The following is a 17,824-nucleotide window of genomic DNA, read 5'->3' as shown; positions in this document are numbered from 1 at the left end:
GAATAAAAAATCCTGTTACTGTTTATCGTGTGCACTGATGCTCCGACAATATCCTATAATGCCAAGCTTTAAAACTGAGAGAGCGAGAGCGCGCACGAGCTTAGCACTGACTTGTTTATAAACCTTCACAAGGTGAATATCGTATTTATTAACGCTTTTCCAATTTTAAGGTTTTAACGGTGCAATCTTAGAGGAATAGAGGGAGGGGAGACGAGAGAGAGAGAGAGAGAGAGAGAGAGAGAGAGAGAGGGATGGGGGCGGATGGGGGTCGGACTGATCAAGCGCTGAAAGCAGATTAAACGGTTAAACTGAAGTGCGTCTCTGTGAAACTCCATCGGACTAACCCGCCTTCAATTTACTTATTTACCGGCCCAATGACTCTTCTTTCGGCGCAAGGCGATGGATAATTCATGAAAATTTTACTCTTCATGTAAGGTGAGTGATAGCACATCATATAAATATTGTCCGCAAATGTTGTGATGTAAAGATGAAGGCGCGTCTCTGACTGGACGAGGTGAATTTGACAGATTAAAGGGAATTAAGTGAATGACACTTTCAATCGTATCGCATTTAAATACGTTTATAGAGAAACTTGTATTTTTGATTGTACTTAAGAGACAGAGAGTAATAGAGCCACACAACTGAATAGAAATATGTTTTTGTTTTTTTGTTTTTTACAGATGCCGTTTTATAGGCGCTTATTTATTGCTCATGTCTGACCAAGAAAATATGTTTTATTACTTTAATAATAGAGTAATAGCATTACTATTTGTCTTTGCTAGTCGTCTGATACAGAGATTCTGCGCCACAGGCAATATTATTACATTATCTCCTCAAAGCATTTCAGGGAATGTCAGGTAACCTTGTTTATTTGAGTGATAAATGAATTCAGTACTTCCTTTAAGACATATATACACACACACACACACATTTCATTGGATGATTCAGGGAAGTTGGCAGTTGCATCATGTACAATTAGTTTTGTGCAAGATCCGCAGCACATTTTCTCAAACTTCATTCATTTGATTGATGTACTTGATTTATTTTTACCATTTAGTTGCGAGCATTACACAACACGGTTATAATAATAAAAATTATAGTGAAAACAAGGGCATAAATCAGGCAGGAGATCCGGCAGGCTTCAGAAAGGGCCATAATTCATTTATGCTGTTATTTTTAGGAGCAGCTGAATACTGTGAATTCTTGATGCTTTGTAATTGTAAACTTACCAAAACAGACCATGCTTAGATGTCTGTCACTTGTTTAAAACATAATCTAGTGATGATATGCTCAGTATGACTAAATAATAGGCACGAGCACATAAAATAATGCTTAAAACATCTGATGCTACTGTGATCTTACATGTCCTACAATAACACACACTTCAGCACATCTGTCTTTCAGACATGAAGCAGCAGCTAACAGTTGAAATTGGGCAATTTGTGCCAATATTCATTTAAGTGGCTCTTGGAGCGGGAGATCTCCAACAGGAACTGATCTGATTACGCTCTCCATATAAATGTGCCTGAAGCCCCCAGGGCAAATGACAGCTCCGATTACAGACACCAAATGTAGCACACACATTTGTGCATGAAAACAAAAATCACACATCCATCCAAAGACACTGACTTTGTTCACAATTATTTAGCCTTAAATTGCTATGTTTGTGGATAGACGCATTATCTGTGTATTTATAGCCTATTCAATACTGATTTCACAATACTGAAGAGGTTTTGTGTATGCAAAAATATCCAATGATAACCAAATAACCAAATAAGCTAAAGTTAAGAAACTAAATTTCAGCTAAATGTTCCATTGTCCCTCATAATAAAAAATAAAAACAAGTATATATATATATATATATATATATATATATATATATATATATATATATATATATATATATATATACACACACAGTCAAACCAAAAATTATTCAGACATTTTTTATATTTTTGGTATATTTTTACTAGTGGGTGCAGGACACTATAATTAATTTATATAAGTGACATATTATACCCCAGCACATTATTTTTGTTCCCATAACTCTGAGATCTTGTTATATTTTATTACCATTATTTGAAACTATAGTGAATAAACTGTATTAATGAATGAAATGTTCAAGGTGTCTGAATAAATTTTGGTGTGACTGTATATATATAAGTCATAAATTTACTGTTAAAAAATTACTGTTTGAAAGAAATTGTACTTCTATTCAGCAAGGAAATGTCTTTTTATAGTCTTTGATAGTCTTTTTCATTTTTAGATTTCCCTTTCAAATAAATGCTGTTCTTTCTATTCAAAGAATCCTGAAAATATTATCATGGTTTCCACAAAAATATTAAGCATTGATATAATAATAAATGACTCTTGAGCATAAAATCAGCTTGTCAGAATGATTTGTGAAGGATCATGTGGCACTGAAGACTAACATTTGGCTGCTGAAAATTTAGCTTTGTCATCATCACATACGTTACATTGTAATATTTCATAATATTACTGTTTTAATAGAATGTGATTCATAATTTTTTACTCATCAAACCATTCAGTACTGTATGGATATAGCCATTGTCATCCTGGAAGAGACCACTCCCATCAGGATGTGTTTCATCACAGGATAAAGGTGATCGCTCAGAACAGCTTTGTATTGATTTGCAGTGACCCTTCCCTCTTTGGGTTAAGTCAGTTCTAATGCCAGCAAAATGCATAACAGAGCCACTGGATCCTATGAATTTTCTTTTAATTTGTCTCTCGTCTATATCTGAGTGTGCTTATGTATATTATATGACTCTAATGGACTTGCAATCAAAGTATATAAATACATTGGAGTGATACTGACACATTTGATTATAGAGGCTTTAAATGCAACATTTCGTTTTATACATTATGTATGCTGTGTCTCTCTATCCACCAAAGGGGTCCTTGGCCTGAACAAGGTTGAAGACCCCTGACATAGAGTTTAGTTATCCCTTTATGCAAATGTCAATATAGTGATCTTAGATTGTAGTATGTTTTTCTAACAATTTCTCTCAATTTTTCATTGATATTTACAAAATAGGAAATGCTTCAGGAAATGCTTATATGCTAATTTAATGCACAGAGTCCTATAGACAAGTTTAGTCCACACATACACAATCTCACTTACATATACTATTTTAAATCTCTAAATACATCATAATTAAGAAAAAGGCCTCATGATTACAAGGTAAATATTGAAAACAAAACCCTATGAAGTAGTTTGGCATAATATTTTATTATTAATCATTAAATTATTAATAAAACATTATTATTCCAACAAACAAGTAGAAAAAAAATAAAACAAGAAATGATATCATAGAAAGGACCCCTGCAAACCCTTATAACTGTCTGTCAAGGTCAACAAATCTCTTAGATTATTAAATAATTTGTCTTTTTATGACAAGGCAATGTCATCTGGTGCAACTCCCCAAAAAACCTAATGATTTGTACATGCACATGTATTCAAAGAAAATATGTTATTGTTTTTTATTTGATGGTTTGACCACATGACATTTTTATGTCATTAAAGTGAAACTTTTCTTAAAACTGGTATAAAAGTTTATCAAAACCATATAAAACCAAAATAAATATGAAGAGAGTACATAAAAACTTGGTTAAATGTTGGTGAACTTGGTACGTTTTAAAAAAGGGTTTGTCCTTTATCGTTAACACTCTTATATCATTAACCATAATATAATTGGCCCTAAAATAATTTTTACTTGAAAATAATTGCATTGTAAAGGACCACATTTATCCAATTGTTAGTGAGTGTATATCATTTATGTCACTTAAATCACAGTAAAAAAAATTCCGTATACAAAGCACAAGTGGAATGTATGTATAAAACAATAATCCTAATCAAACATCGAGATGACACATAAATCATGCTCTTTATAGGGAGAAGAAAAGATGATGCATTTCCTGTTCTATGCCACACCTCTCTCCTCATGCCATGACTCCCAGAAGCCATGATCCAATAATGCACACACACAATCACATGCAACTTCCCCGGTTCGTCTTCCTACATCCTTATTTAGCATCTCTTTCTCTTCCTTCATCCTTATCATCTTCCCAGCTTTCTCTGTCTCATTCTTTCCCCTCCTATCTATACATCTTTTTCTCATTTTCTCAACCCCTCTTCCATTCACCCTTTACTTATAACCCCCGATAACCATTCAGCTCTCTCTGAAGACATGCAGTGCTCAGATCATGCTGCTTTGCCACTCTTTCACTGTTTTTCTGTTTTGTTGTGCTTGTGTGTGTGAGTGGTGAGGCAGCATTATCTAGATACATTATTAAAGCCTGTGCACTCTCTCTCTCTCTCTCTCTCTCTCTGTAAGTCTGAAAGAAGAGTTTAAGGGCAATGATAGGATTACCAAAGTCTTTAAGGAGAGCTTGAAGGATGCATATATGTGCTGGGAGCTTCATAAATATACATCTGCTCAAACAATGCATATAGCAAACAAATCAATCAAAACCATTACCATTCTACCGTGCTATCGATTTTTATAGGATTTTTCATGAAGAAAAAAATATAAACATTTCATGGGTTTAATCTTTCATTCATTCATTGTAAGTGTACTTCCATTGTTCAATGTCCTTTTATTTTGCATTGTTTAAAGTCTTTCATTAGACTAAATGAGAAAGACAGAAGTAACAAAAATGAAATAATGCGCTGAGAGAAGGATAAACTAAGGAAAGCAGAGAACAAGCGAGTGAGAGGGAGAAAGAGAGCTGTGTTCTCTGTTTTTGCACTGGGTACATTAATTATTCAATAGCTAGGAGCTGAAAATGTTCAGAGGGGACTCCGAGAAGCCTGATGGTTCTGTCTCTCTTTCTCTCTCTTAATTTCCTCCTCAGACTTCCATTGTCAATTTATCAGTGTTAGGGAAGCTACTTTGTAACTGCTTCTCTATAAGCTTCCCATAACTCAAAATAGAACATTATAGTCAAACTAGCCTTCAACTAGCTATTCAAGAGTGAAGTATCTTTTTAATAATATCAGATTATATCATTTATTTTTACAAGCAGAATAAATTGCACACTAAATAGAAATATTAAACTGGAAAAGAAGTAGAACTATTCCTAAACAGAAATATATATAAAAAATTAATTCTCATCTAAAAAAATAAAAATAAAACAGTAATGAACAATATAGCATTTAAAATTGCAGTAAGTGATTTCGGAGAAACAATGTTAATATTTGAAATCAATCCCCCCTCCTTTCATTTGCTCCACCCCCAAAATGCACAAACGTGCAATGCAAGAGTGGATATCTCTTTAGCTGAAGTGAAGCAAAATTATGCTTTGAGAAAAATCAAACAAAGATGATGAACAACGACAAGGAAGAACAAAAACTGAACATACTGTACAGTGCACAAGAGTATACAAGCAAGAGTTGTTAGTCGCCAGCAGCACACCAGCTCCAGACAAACAATAACACTCAAAACTGTGCTGTTATAGCTAACACAACAATAGCATATCTTGGTTTTGTGAAACATAGCAAAACCAATGCTCATATATGGAGCAGAAATAACGCATCCTCTGCATCCATTTTCAGGCCTTCCTGTTTAGGTCTTTGCATGCTGGAAAGCTTTTCTAATATTAAAGGTGCCATCGAATGTAAAATTGAATTTACCTTGGCATAGTTGAATAGCAAGAGATGAGTACATGGAAATGACTTACAGTGAGTCTCAAACTCCATTGTTTCCTCCTTCTTATATAAATCTCATTTGTTTAAAAGACCTCCGAAGAACAGGCAAATCTCAACATAACACCGATTGTTACGTAACAGTCGGGGTGTACGCCCCCAATATTTGCATATGCCAGCCCATGATTGAGGCATTACGCAAGGGCAGCCAGTATTAACACCTGGATGTGCACAGCCGAATCATCAGACTAGGTAAGCAAGCAAGGACAATAGCGAAAAATGGCAGATGGAGCAATAATAACTGACATGATCCATGATATTTTTAGTGATATTTGTAAATTGTCTTTCTAAATGTTTCGTTAGCAAGTTGCTAATGTATTGTTAAATGTGGTTAAAGTTATCATCGTTTCTTACTGTATTCACAGAGACAAGACTGTCGATATTTTCAATTTTTTAAACACTTGCAGTCTGTATAATTCATAAACACATGTTCATTCTTTATAAATCTCTCCAAGAGTGTGTAATGTTAGCTTTAGCCACGGAGCACTATCAAACTCATTCAGAATCAAATGTAAACATCCAAATAAACACTGTACTTACGCGATTAGACATGCTGCATGACGGACACTTTGTAAAGATCCATTTTGAGGGTTATATTAGCTGTGTGAACTGTGTTTATGCTGTTCAAGGCAAGCGCGAGCTCAGTGGGCGGGGAGCACGAAAATTTAAAGGGGCCGCAGCATAAATCGGCTCATATTAAATGATGCCCCAAAATAGGCAGTTAAAAAAATTAATAAAAAAAAATCTATGGGGTATTTTGAGCTGAAACTTCACAGACACATTCAGGGGACACCTTAGACTTATATTACATCTTGTAAAAAAATGTTCGATGGCACCTTTAAGGGGGGTCCTAAAGCTCTTGCCTGATCATATTCTTTTCCCAGTGATATTCCTCAGACCTATTCTCTTTTGTAATGTCTCAGTCATCTCTGTTTTTCTAGTCTTTCTTCAAATCTCCCTCTTGCTCACTCTCTCTCCTCCTCCTTCATGAGTGTATACGCCCCCTACTGCTGATTAGCTACAAGTGTGTTGTGGTGCTCAGTTCGATCCACTTTCTTCAGCATTTCTCAGAAATTGCCTACCTCACCTTTGACTAAATATTTTGCTACATAAAAGATGTAAAATGCTATTAAGTAAGATTTATGCATACAGGTCTTCAAATGAATTAGATTAATTTTAATGAATCACTTTGGTCGGATGGCTACATTTACATTTATGATTATATTTGGCAGATGCTTTTATTAAAAGCGACTTACATTGCATTTATCAGTTCCAGGGAATACATGAACTAAAAACAATATGAATGTAATGCAAATGCTTAAAAGGTAAAATGTGATGCAAAGTCTGTGGGCAGGCCATTTGAGGCTGAGACTACTTAATGGCCAGACTGAGTTTTATGGTTTGATAAGGGTAGACAAGATGTGTCTTGCAGTGTGACCTGGAAAGAGGCATGAGACAACTTCCAGAGGTTAAAAACAAGTTGAGTAACAGCATTTTTAATGTGTCCAGGGGATACAGCAGGTGTATGGCATATGGCCTGAAAGGATGGAGTTGCATTCTGGCTATTAAACAACAACAACCTGGATAAGCAAGAAAGCAGGAAAAGACCTTATTTTCCTTTTAAACAAGAAGAGAAAGCCTTTATTAGCATCATTTTGGATCAGCACATTAGATGATTGCAGTATTGGCAAAACATTAATGCACTTATATAATACCGTTGTGGGAAATAAATAGAATGGAGTAAAAGAAAGTACAATCTCTCTTTTGTCTATTGCCCAAAGAAATTATGTTGTTCCTACACTATATCGTTCCTCATTTAAAAATGAAAAAATGTTTTGTTTTTTTTTATTGAAAGAGCTCTTTCAATTAAACAAACCAAACCAAAAGAGCTGTATCCTTTGTGTTACATCAGCTTTGAACATCAAACAAACATTTTGCAACCTAATGTGACTATTCAATTGGTACCTCTTTACCAGATCTTTAGTAAGGCCCATTTGGTCATGTCTAATTTCCCTTGTAGCATTTGATGTTAAGGCAAGACACTCAATGTGAATAGGGTAAAAAGAATTTTAACTAATAGATATAATCACACTTCCCCAGTCTGATTAAGAATTGCAAACATTTTTGTATTACAGGTTTTCTGAAATGTTGTTTAAATATGCAAATAAGTGATAATGTAATTAAATAAGCACTAATTTACATACATTTCCAGAACAGAAATCTGAATACTAAAGTCAGGTTCAAAATTCTAATTTTCATGACAAAACATTAGGTTACTTGTTTAGCTTAACCACTATTCTCTGCTAACAGACTGAGGTACATGCTAGTAATGTTGGGAGTAACATATTACAAGTAACGCAAGTTATGTAATCAGATGACTTTTTTCAAGTAACACATTACTTTTAAATTTATATCAAAATATCTGAGTTACTTTTTCAAATAAGTAATGCTAATAAGTTAACAAGTCAAATACTTTGTTTCCCCATGTTGAGCAAAATGGGGAGTAAGGTGTAGATGCATTATGTGCGCTGATGTGTAAACATGATGGTTATTGTAGTTCTAGACCAGGGGTGGGGAACGTTGATCCTGGAAGACCATTGTCCTGCAGAGTTTAGCTCCAACCCTGAAAAAAAACACTCACCTTCCTGTAACTTTATTAATCCTGAAGACCTTGATTAGCTTCAGGTGTGTTTAATTAGGGTTGGAGCTAAACTATGCAGGACAATGGCCCTCCAGGATCAATGTTCCCTACACATGTTCTAAACTAATGTGAACATGCATTTACTCACTTGCACAAAAACATTCAGTATTTCTCAAAATGAACAAAAACAGTGAAATGCAAACTCAGAATATTATGCAAACCTGCAATAAGTAATATCATCCCCTTGGAATTATAAGGTTCTATCTGACATTTTTGTCAAAATTGAGTTATTCACATATGTGACCCTGGACCACAAAACCAGTCATAAGTAGCACAGGTATATTTGTAGCAATAGCCAACAATACATTGTATGGGTCAAAATTATGGATTTTTCTTTTATGCCAAAAATCATTAGGATATTAAGTAAAGATCATGTTCCATGAAGATATTTTGTGAATTTCCTACCATAAATATATCAAAAATGTATTTTTGTAAGTGGATATGCATTGCTAATGACTTCCTTTGGACAACTATACATTTTTTGCACCCTCAGATTCCATATTTTCAAATAATTGTATCTCGGCCAAATATTGTCCTATCCTAGTCTCACGTAGCCAGACCTTAAGTCTGACGACAGAAGGTCTGGCTGCGTTCAGCCTTGACAAAACGTTTTTTAAATGGAAACAGTGGTGCGTTGAACACCCTGTTCTGATGATGCAAGAGTTGCAGCTATGGCAACTGAGAAGGCCATTCTTTGTGTTCTTTTTGAAGAATTTATATGCTATATTTGTTCTATAAAACTCTTGAAACAAACATGTTTTCTAATATTTTCAATTGTTGCGTATACCGAGCTGCAGCGAACACATTTGTAAACGACTTTACTTGGACCCATTGTGTGAGCTGTCTCTTTAATACTGCGTGGTTTATATACATGTTGCTGCTGATTGAGCTGATATTTTTGACACACCCACCAAACAAGAGAAACGTATCTCTAACCCTGTTGCACACCGTTTCCAGGAAACATGTCATTCAACCTGGAAACCATAGCAAAACGTTGCGCACCGGTTTGAGCTTGAACGTGCCCCTGGACTCTATCACAGCTTTCATTGGCCAAGGACTGCCCAAGAGGACGTTTGACTGACATGTAATGCAACCAATAACAGTTCGTTTTGTTCTGATTCATGTATAGGGGCATGAAAATGTAAAGTCGATGTCCCTGCAATAACAGATCGGTGTGCAACTATAAATTATTAATTCAAGAGCATTGTGCAAGTTTACTGCAACAATGGAGCCACAAACTTCACATATTCTTGAAAATCCAGCGTTTAGTTGATCCTGGTAAGCGCTTGTAAACACGACACCGTTCTTCTTCTGGGAGGGGGTTTGGCGTCACAGCATTTGTTTCCAGGCGGACCGTTAAAGAACGTGACACATGCGTCTCCTGGACATCCTGTATAATTCAACCAACCAGATGATGACTTCGAAACTCCTGAAGTGTTTCCAGTTAAGTGTGCCATATATTATGCATCAGACGTTCAGCCAACAGTCCGTGGACGTGACATCTGAGGCTGAGACTAGTCTTATCCTAACAAACCATACATCAATGGAAAATTTATTTATTCAGCTTTCATATGATGTTTAAATCTCAATTTTCTTTAAAAAAAAATTGACCCTTATGACTGGTTTTGTGGTCAAGGCTCACATATTCATATTCTCTGACAACTTATTTACATTATGTGATGTTTGTTTTTTTTAATGTTGTGTACATTTTGGGACTTTTTATTTCGAAAACAAAAAGGTTCTGTCTACACAGTCGAATGGAATGCAAAAACTTTGAAGATCAATATCTCAAAACTACTGTGAATTTAGAGAGAACCTTATAATTCCAAGGGAACGTTATGTTAAATCACACAAATATACTTTATGTATTTAATCTCACTATATTAACCAATGTCTTTGCTTACCTTCAATGATTCAATTTAACAATACTAATAAGCAAAAATGACTTTAGATAAATATCACATCTGTGTTTTTTTATTGCTGAAGTAAGAGTGTAGATAATGAAAATTAATGAAGAGTAATGAAATTAGTTACTTCTTTAGGGAGTAACACAATATTGTAAGGCATTACTTTTAAAAGTAACTTTCCACAACACTTCATACTACAGGGAATGTCTCGGGTGTAACTGACCACAGAAACACCAAATTTCCCTTCCCAACTCCCCAACAATTTTTTTTTGTAGTAATCACTCCACTCCAGATTTTCAATTTCCCACTCCTTGCTCACTGATAAGAGAAACCCTTCTCTAAACAAACAAAAATACAGAGAATACACTTCTTACTCCATGCAAATTCGACTCTTCTCGTGACACAGACAAAAAATGTGTAGTGAAGTTATCATGACAGTTCTACAAACTGTTCATTTATCTTCAAGTTGAGAAGGAACGAGAATGATGGTGCGATAGTGCCAGTGTATTATAGTACTACTGTCATCTGACTTCTGTGGTCAGTTACGCGAGAGCCGTTTCTCATAGTGAGATAAGGAATGAATGTAAGAAACAACATCAGATAACATATGTGTCTTTTTGACAGAGCTGAGGATCCCTTGGAGCTCCCACCATGGCAACAAAGAAGAGTCCATGTCTGATGCAGAGGACCACTGGATTAAGAGGAAAGCAATGTGCCTGCACAATCTGGAATTCATTACTGATGAAAAAAGACTTCTGAATCTTTCTCGAATATTAGCCTGCGAATATTCAGGTCCAAAACATCCACATAGATGCAGTGCAAATGGATAGGACAAAAACTTCAAAATCCCTTACACTGCATATATTTATATCCTGAGCTATAGCCAATGAAATAAAGGTTATTTAATGTTAGCTGTCAATTTAACAGACTGAGGCACTGGAAAAATGAATAGACTCAAATGAATGCTTTGAAGAATTGGTGATGCAGTCCAAGGAAAAGTTCCTCTTCAATGGGGCGACATATTATCTGACTTTAAGGTAAGTGTGGGGTGTGTATTTGTGTCTTTGTGTACTAGTGTGTCCACAGTGTTGGGTGTTTACATATGTGTATATGGCTCAGTGATCGGCTCAGTGTGTGACGCAATTACACTGTGTCCCAGCCTTTACAAACCTAATCCAATTAGAATACTTGTCAGTAAACCTAGGGTCAACTGTCTGTAACTCTCTGTGCATGTACACTTTAAAATAAAGTCTGTAAAAAAAATAGGGTCCTAAGTTAATATGAAGGAATTTTCTGTATTGATTTTTCACAGGTGTTTTCCCTTGTATTTTGAATTTTGCATTGCACAGTGTGTTGTGTTTTAGGGTTAAAAAATCAGCACGAAATGGAAGTTGTGATAGTCTTTTCATCCTTATTGTGACGTATATCCAAGTGAAATGTAGGTCAGGACTTAATTTTGTCCTCTGGAAGTTGTAAGTTTCCATATTAGTCATTTTAGGATATTTAGTCCCACCCTCCGCCAATATGTCATTTCGAGGGGGAAGGGAGGTAAACATATTTGATTAAAGATTACAAAAGCATATGAATAAGAAATGAATAAATAATGATCTGCATGGATAAATGGATAAGAATTGTCAAATTTGATTTCATGGTGAATTTAAAGGAAATATACTTAATGGAAAATGTCCTTGCAGAAAATTACCAGTACCTTTTACATTTTCTGTTAAGTTCTTGCTTAACGTAACAACAGAGGCTTAGTAACTACTAGTTAGTTTGTAACTAATTTTACTTTATTTAGTTGCACCAAAGGCTGTAAACAGCCTTCGAACTTCAGTTTATACTTGATTCTAACTTATTTTGCCTCACGTAACTAATGGTAAAATTCCAGTATAATACAATAAATCATGACTAACAATAGGTACTGGGGCAGTACCCTAAATGGACATCTTTGTACCTTATTTAACTGTAAAAGTTTATACCTTAAGGTACATATTACTATTCTAAGGTACTAAAATGCGCTTTTTACGGTTAGATAAGGTACAAAGGTTCTTTTTATTTGACATGCACTACAGGTACTGATGCACACAGCAGTGCGCTGTTTATGTTAGGTTTGTGTTGAAGAGCCGCTAAGTAACAAAGTAATTTATTGACTTAATGTTCTCTCTCTCTCTTAAAATGTCAACATTTTCATATCTACAGGAAAAAGTTTGTCAGGTAAAACAAGAGCTTATTGATGCAATTCAATCAATCTACCATTTTATCCCAATTGTTACTCCTGATCGGAGGCTTCCATAAGTAGTGCCTAAGTTGTAACTTAGTACCTCTTTATGTCAAAACTAGGCTAAGTTGTAACTTGAGCACAGCTGGTACAACTGGCCCCTGATTCTTACAGTGTAGCAACAACGATACTTACCATCAGCACTGCCTGTAAGTGATTTTTGTGAAAAAAAATTGTAGCCTGCTGAAAGATCTATTACATACTAGGATCCTATAACTGATAGACTAAGTGTACATTTTTAAGCTATTTAGCAGTGCTAAGTGCTAACGTTACATAGTATGTCTTGACTGGTCCACTGCCTGTAATCCTCCCATATGAATGTGAATGAAATGTAGACAATTCTTACTTTAAGTAGTTTAACCTAGCCATTAGCGTTAGCTGGCCATGCTAATGATGGAGTACAGCCATTATCTCTCAGAGAGAGCATGAGCAGACCTCTTTTTATGAGGGAACATGGGCGTGAGGGGGAATTAAACCCCACTCTACAGGCCACTAATCTAATTGAGAGAGAGAGAGAGAGAGAGAGAGAGCAGTCAACTGAAATGTTTCATTGTGAAATTCATTGAATATGGGGCCTCATCTCAATGCCACAACACAGATTTAATTCCTGGATCCATTTTAGTGATCTAGCTGTTCACAGACTCCTAACCGTAATTGAATCCCTCTATCTTTAGTATATAATGTAATCTTAAAGTCTTCCACTGGCTCCTGATTTTGCAGTGAAAAGAGGGATATGTACAGAAGATCCCTATTGATCAAGAAGTCGCTGAAGCATATGATGAATAAAATATATAAAATAGTGCTGAAAAAGTAATGAGATTTGTATAGGAAAACCTCAACAATATTTGGTGCTTAATCCTCTTGAAGACAGAGTGAGAGGTGATTTTTATCCTTAAGTAACTAAGCTTTAAAAAGAGAATTAATGCAAAGGATCTATGGATGGCTACCTGGCACACCTTTGTTAAAAAAATAAATAGAGAGTTGTTTTTTAGTGAACAACGTACTTTGGCAGAATAGCTGCTTATATGTTATTATCATTTATTATTAAACTTATCAATATTTAATCAGGAAACAATAATGCAATTTCTAGAATAGTTGATTATAACAGAAACTGATTTGTTGCAGTACAGTGGAAAAAAAGGCAGGTGCATAATGGTCAGTTGGTGTTTTTCTTAATTCATAATGCAAACCGCCTGAGGCACAAACTGCTTTGTAAACTCTTCAGGGGGCGAATTGTTATTTTTGCTATTGGGAACTTCCCTTTTACATTATTCTCTCTCTCTCTCTCTCACTTGTGATGCTCCATTGTGGCATCAGTTGAGCTGAATTCAAACCTTTTGGTCACTGTACAATTAAATAAACTAAAAACTGTAACCTTATTAAACTAATGGTGTGAAAATTGGCACCTGACAATAATGAAAATCTAACCCAATAATCTTTTGTTAAATAAAATACCTTAGCCTAGAACAAAGCAGTCGAGCTGTGCTATATGGAGGTAGAAATGTCAATCATTTTCACAATACATACAGTAAATTAATTTTTAGTGCTTTAGTAGTTATAAACCATTCAAAACACACCTAGCATAAGCTCTGAAGTTGTTATGCACTGATTCTGTGGAAGCTACATGTTTCACACACTATGGGCAAGATTTACTAACAGCTTGCGTCAGCGCAAATCCTCTTTTGCCGTTAAAAAACTACGGTCAGGATTCATCAAAGGCACGCAGTGAAAAATTAGCACTGAAAAGGTGTGGACAGGGTTATTTTTGTGGCTGACCCTTTTGCATATGCATTTGTAGGAGTTTCCCTTTATGGGAGGAGAGTATTTAAATTAATAATGCAAGATGATTTACTAAGGCTTGCGCTAGTCAATTTACTGGTATTTGCACCATTATTTAATGCCCCAAAAAAAGTGTGTCTTAAACCAGACAGTAATTTGTACTGCTCTTGGCAGATTGCGTTTGTCATTATGGAAATTATCTGTGTTCTTTAATTTGCGTGCAGAACTTTCCACTCCTATCTGCGGTTTTTTGGAACTGTGCTTTCACGCTAATTTGTCCTGTTTAGTAAATCTGGCCCAGCTGCATTTTTGCCCCAGCTGGGCAATTTTGCCTAGCGATGTTGCTTGGGCACTTTCCCATTGAGAATAGGCAACAAATTTCTCTCTGGATACTTTAGATCGAATTTATTGCCTATTCTCAAAGGGGAAAGTGCCCAAGCAACATTGCCCAAAAAGATACAGGCATATATATAAACACAGTCAACTCACCCATGAATCCTCGACAATTTTTAGCATCCCTCCACCACCCCGTCTCCTCACACTCACTTGGTTACTTACTAGGCGGGTGGGGGTACTGGGGGGAGGGTACTCTGTGTTCGGGCCAAATACAGAGCCCTCTCCCCAGACAGCATGCCAAATACGTATACCATTTATTTTATCTGAGTTATTTGTAAGTGTGAACTCGTGAATTGTCTTGTTTAGTTTCTAGTCATGTTTGTTTTTGTCTCTGTTCTGCTTGTGTACGAGTTCATCATTAGTTTTAAATTAGTCCATACTTGTTCCCTGTTCTGTTGATTATCATCCTCAGTTAATTTTAGCCCTCGGTTCCTGCAGTTCATTGTCTTGTTTATGGATTGTGTTTTGTAGTATTGTTCTCTGTGTTTATTAAATACTTTGTTTCTCGTCTTTGGATTTTAACTAAACGCACCCCTGACAACTTATAAATCTACTATAAATCTGTGTTTTATACCCCTAAATAATGACAATAATTAAATTTAAATTTAAAGTTTACTGTTGTTTTAGATACAGTTACATAATTTACAATGATAGTGGATGCAAAGTTATTTGCTTCAGATGTTAAGTACTGTATATATGTCAGCAGTTGCTTGTATAGTGAAATCCAAAGACGATGCATGATGTAGAAAGAATGACATCAAAACTTTAATAGACACAAGAAACGAGAACTCTACACAAGGGAACATAACATTAACACAAGACGAAGAACAACTGAGGGAATTAAATATACAGTAGGATGATGATCAAAAGAACAGGGAACAGATGAGACACTAATCAGGGAAAATGGTAACCAATGAATGACTAAATGGTGCCAAAGATTAAGGAGCCATTTACACAACACAGTTTTCAACTAAAAGCTTTTTATGTGTTTTGGCCGTCCATTTACATGACAATGGCATTTTGGGGGCCTGAAAATGCAAACCTTTGAAAACGGGATATTGATATTGTCTCTGTGTAAACTACAAAAATGCAAATTTATGAAAACAGTGATATCATGCTCATGCATATTACATCAGTCTATAGGTGTGTAGTTTTTCTTTACAAAGTGATCTCACCAGCTACTGGCCTGGCATGCATAATACAGCGTTTTTAGTTGTTTTCGTGGATCCGTTTGAACGGTGATCCTTTTGATAATGTTGTCGTCTGTACGCAAAAAAAAAAAAAAAAAAAAGCAAAGGAAAAACTTTTCTGTTTTTAGTACATTATTGTCATGTAAACATACCCTAAAACTAAACAAGACAGAGAAACTGAACATAACTGTGACAATATAGTCTTGTAACTTTTCAGATATGTTTTTGCTTCAAATTAATGGTTGTAATGTTGCTGGTTGGTTTGGTTGAACCTTTTATTGAGGATTTTTTTTTATTTTTTGAAAATATTAATATATAAACAGAGCAGTTGAAAAAGTGGGCGGTCACTATTGTGCACAGTCCGGGCAAATGTTGCACAGTCTCAGTGTAACAACCTTGATGTGGTGTATATAGTATTGATAATGATGTTGACAGCAGTAAAATAAATGGAAAGTCAGTTCCAAATCCTGTGAAATCTGAGAACATAATGGGACCATGACTCATGATCTCCTGGGATCACTCTCTATTATTTGTCACAGTATGTAATTTGTCTCTTTGTCTTTGTTGGTCCTTCTCACTGTTGACCATGAGGCTCCAGATTGTCTCTCACATTCCCTAGTGAGAAATACCTAATATAGAAGCACCATAAATGTCAACCCTTCATCAAAAGCAATTTTGCAACAACACCACAATATACAGAACCTACAACATAAAGAGAGACAATGTTCATACCAGAGAGTGACCACACATTATTAGTACTGCTGTACATGCCATTTTGCTTGCCACATCTATGCCCATTATGAGAGTATATGCTCAAACTGAAGGCCACTGTAAACAGCATGAGTAAGTGTAAAGAGTTTTATCACTTCTCAGAAAGTAGATTTAACAACCAGTCATTCACCACCACAGCATAGGTGCCGATTTATGTTTCTGCTGGTGGGTGCCAAGGGCATATATACACAAACCCGTGTTAAACATTCATATTCCTATGTGGTCTAGTGGTAGTACTTTTGCTATGTGAGTCTGGGTTCTAATCATCAGTGTTTCTAATCTGCCCTCGTTTAGTTTTTTTTTTTTTTCCCTCAATAAGACCAAAGATATTCATTAATGATTACATACTGTAACGAGGCAGGACACAAGGTGAGATCCATATGCAAGCTTTATTAAACTGAGTTAATAGTCAAACAGGCAATGGTGGAACAACAGCAAACAGGTATGGCAGAGAGTAGGCAGAATCGTAGTCGAGGAACAGGCAATCGGTCAGGGCTGGCAGATAACAATCGTAAATCCAAAACAGAGCAAATAATCCAAAGGACAGGCAGCAGAGAATCATACACGGGGAACAGACAGGAACATTAACGGGCAGACAGACATACGGATAAGCGCTCAGAATTGCAACAAAGTATACAAGACCTCGCAATGTGTGTGAGGATGTGACTAGCTTATATAGTCCAGGTAATGCGTGGCAGCTGGGTGTGGTGATTAGTGTTAGCTGATTGGTGGAGTGAGTGCAGGTGATTGGCAGGGAGGATTATGGGAAGTGTAGTCTGGGAATGACTGGAACCGTGACACATACAAAGAGGCAAGAGCAGGGACACGTTTGTGTGCATTTTGTTTATGATTTCGCTGAAAAGAATAAGGAGTTGCCGCAACACCATAAACGATAGATTGACATGCTCGTCTGTGTGAAGACTGTGCACGAGCCACAAGAGAACGTTCCGCCAATGATAACAGTGGCATGATTTAAAAAACAGTGCCAGATCCCTTCTTATTTAACACAAATTAACGTCAAATGGATGACTTTATAGGCTATTATAGGCTATCCATGCAGCAAAATTTTCAGTA

General features: G+C 35.8%; 1 protein-coding gene across 1 annotated transcript in view; it reads left to right on the top strand.

Annotated features, from left to right (window-relative positions):
- Nucleotides 1-217: 217 nt before the first annotated feature.
- Nucleotides 218-17,824, top strand: part of LOC125272633 (FERM and PDZ domain-containing protein 1) — a 51,286-nt gene continuing 33,679 nt past the window's right edge. Inside the window, exons 1-2 of the mRNA XM_048197633.1 lie at nt 218-435; nt 10,961-11,373. The gene's annotated coding sequence lies outside the window, so the exon portion shown is untranslated. The remainder of the gene's footprint in view (nt 436-10,960; nt 11,374-17,824) is intronic.

The sequence above is a fragment of the Megalobrama amblycephala genome, linkage group LG7 (assembly GCF_018812025.1).
Source record: "Megalobrama amblycephala isolate DHTTF-2021 linkage group LG7, ASM1881202v1, whole genome shotgun sequence".
NCBI classification, from domain to species: Eukaryota; Metazoa; Chordata; class Actinopteri; order Cypriniformes; family Xenocyprididae; genus Megalobrama; species Megalobrama amblycephala.
Note: the sequence above shows the minus strand (reverse complement) of the source record. Positions and strands in the feature narration are given on the sequence as shown.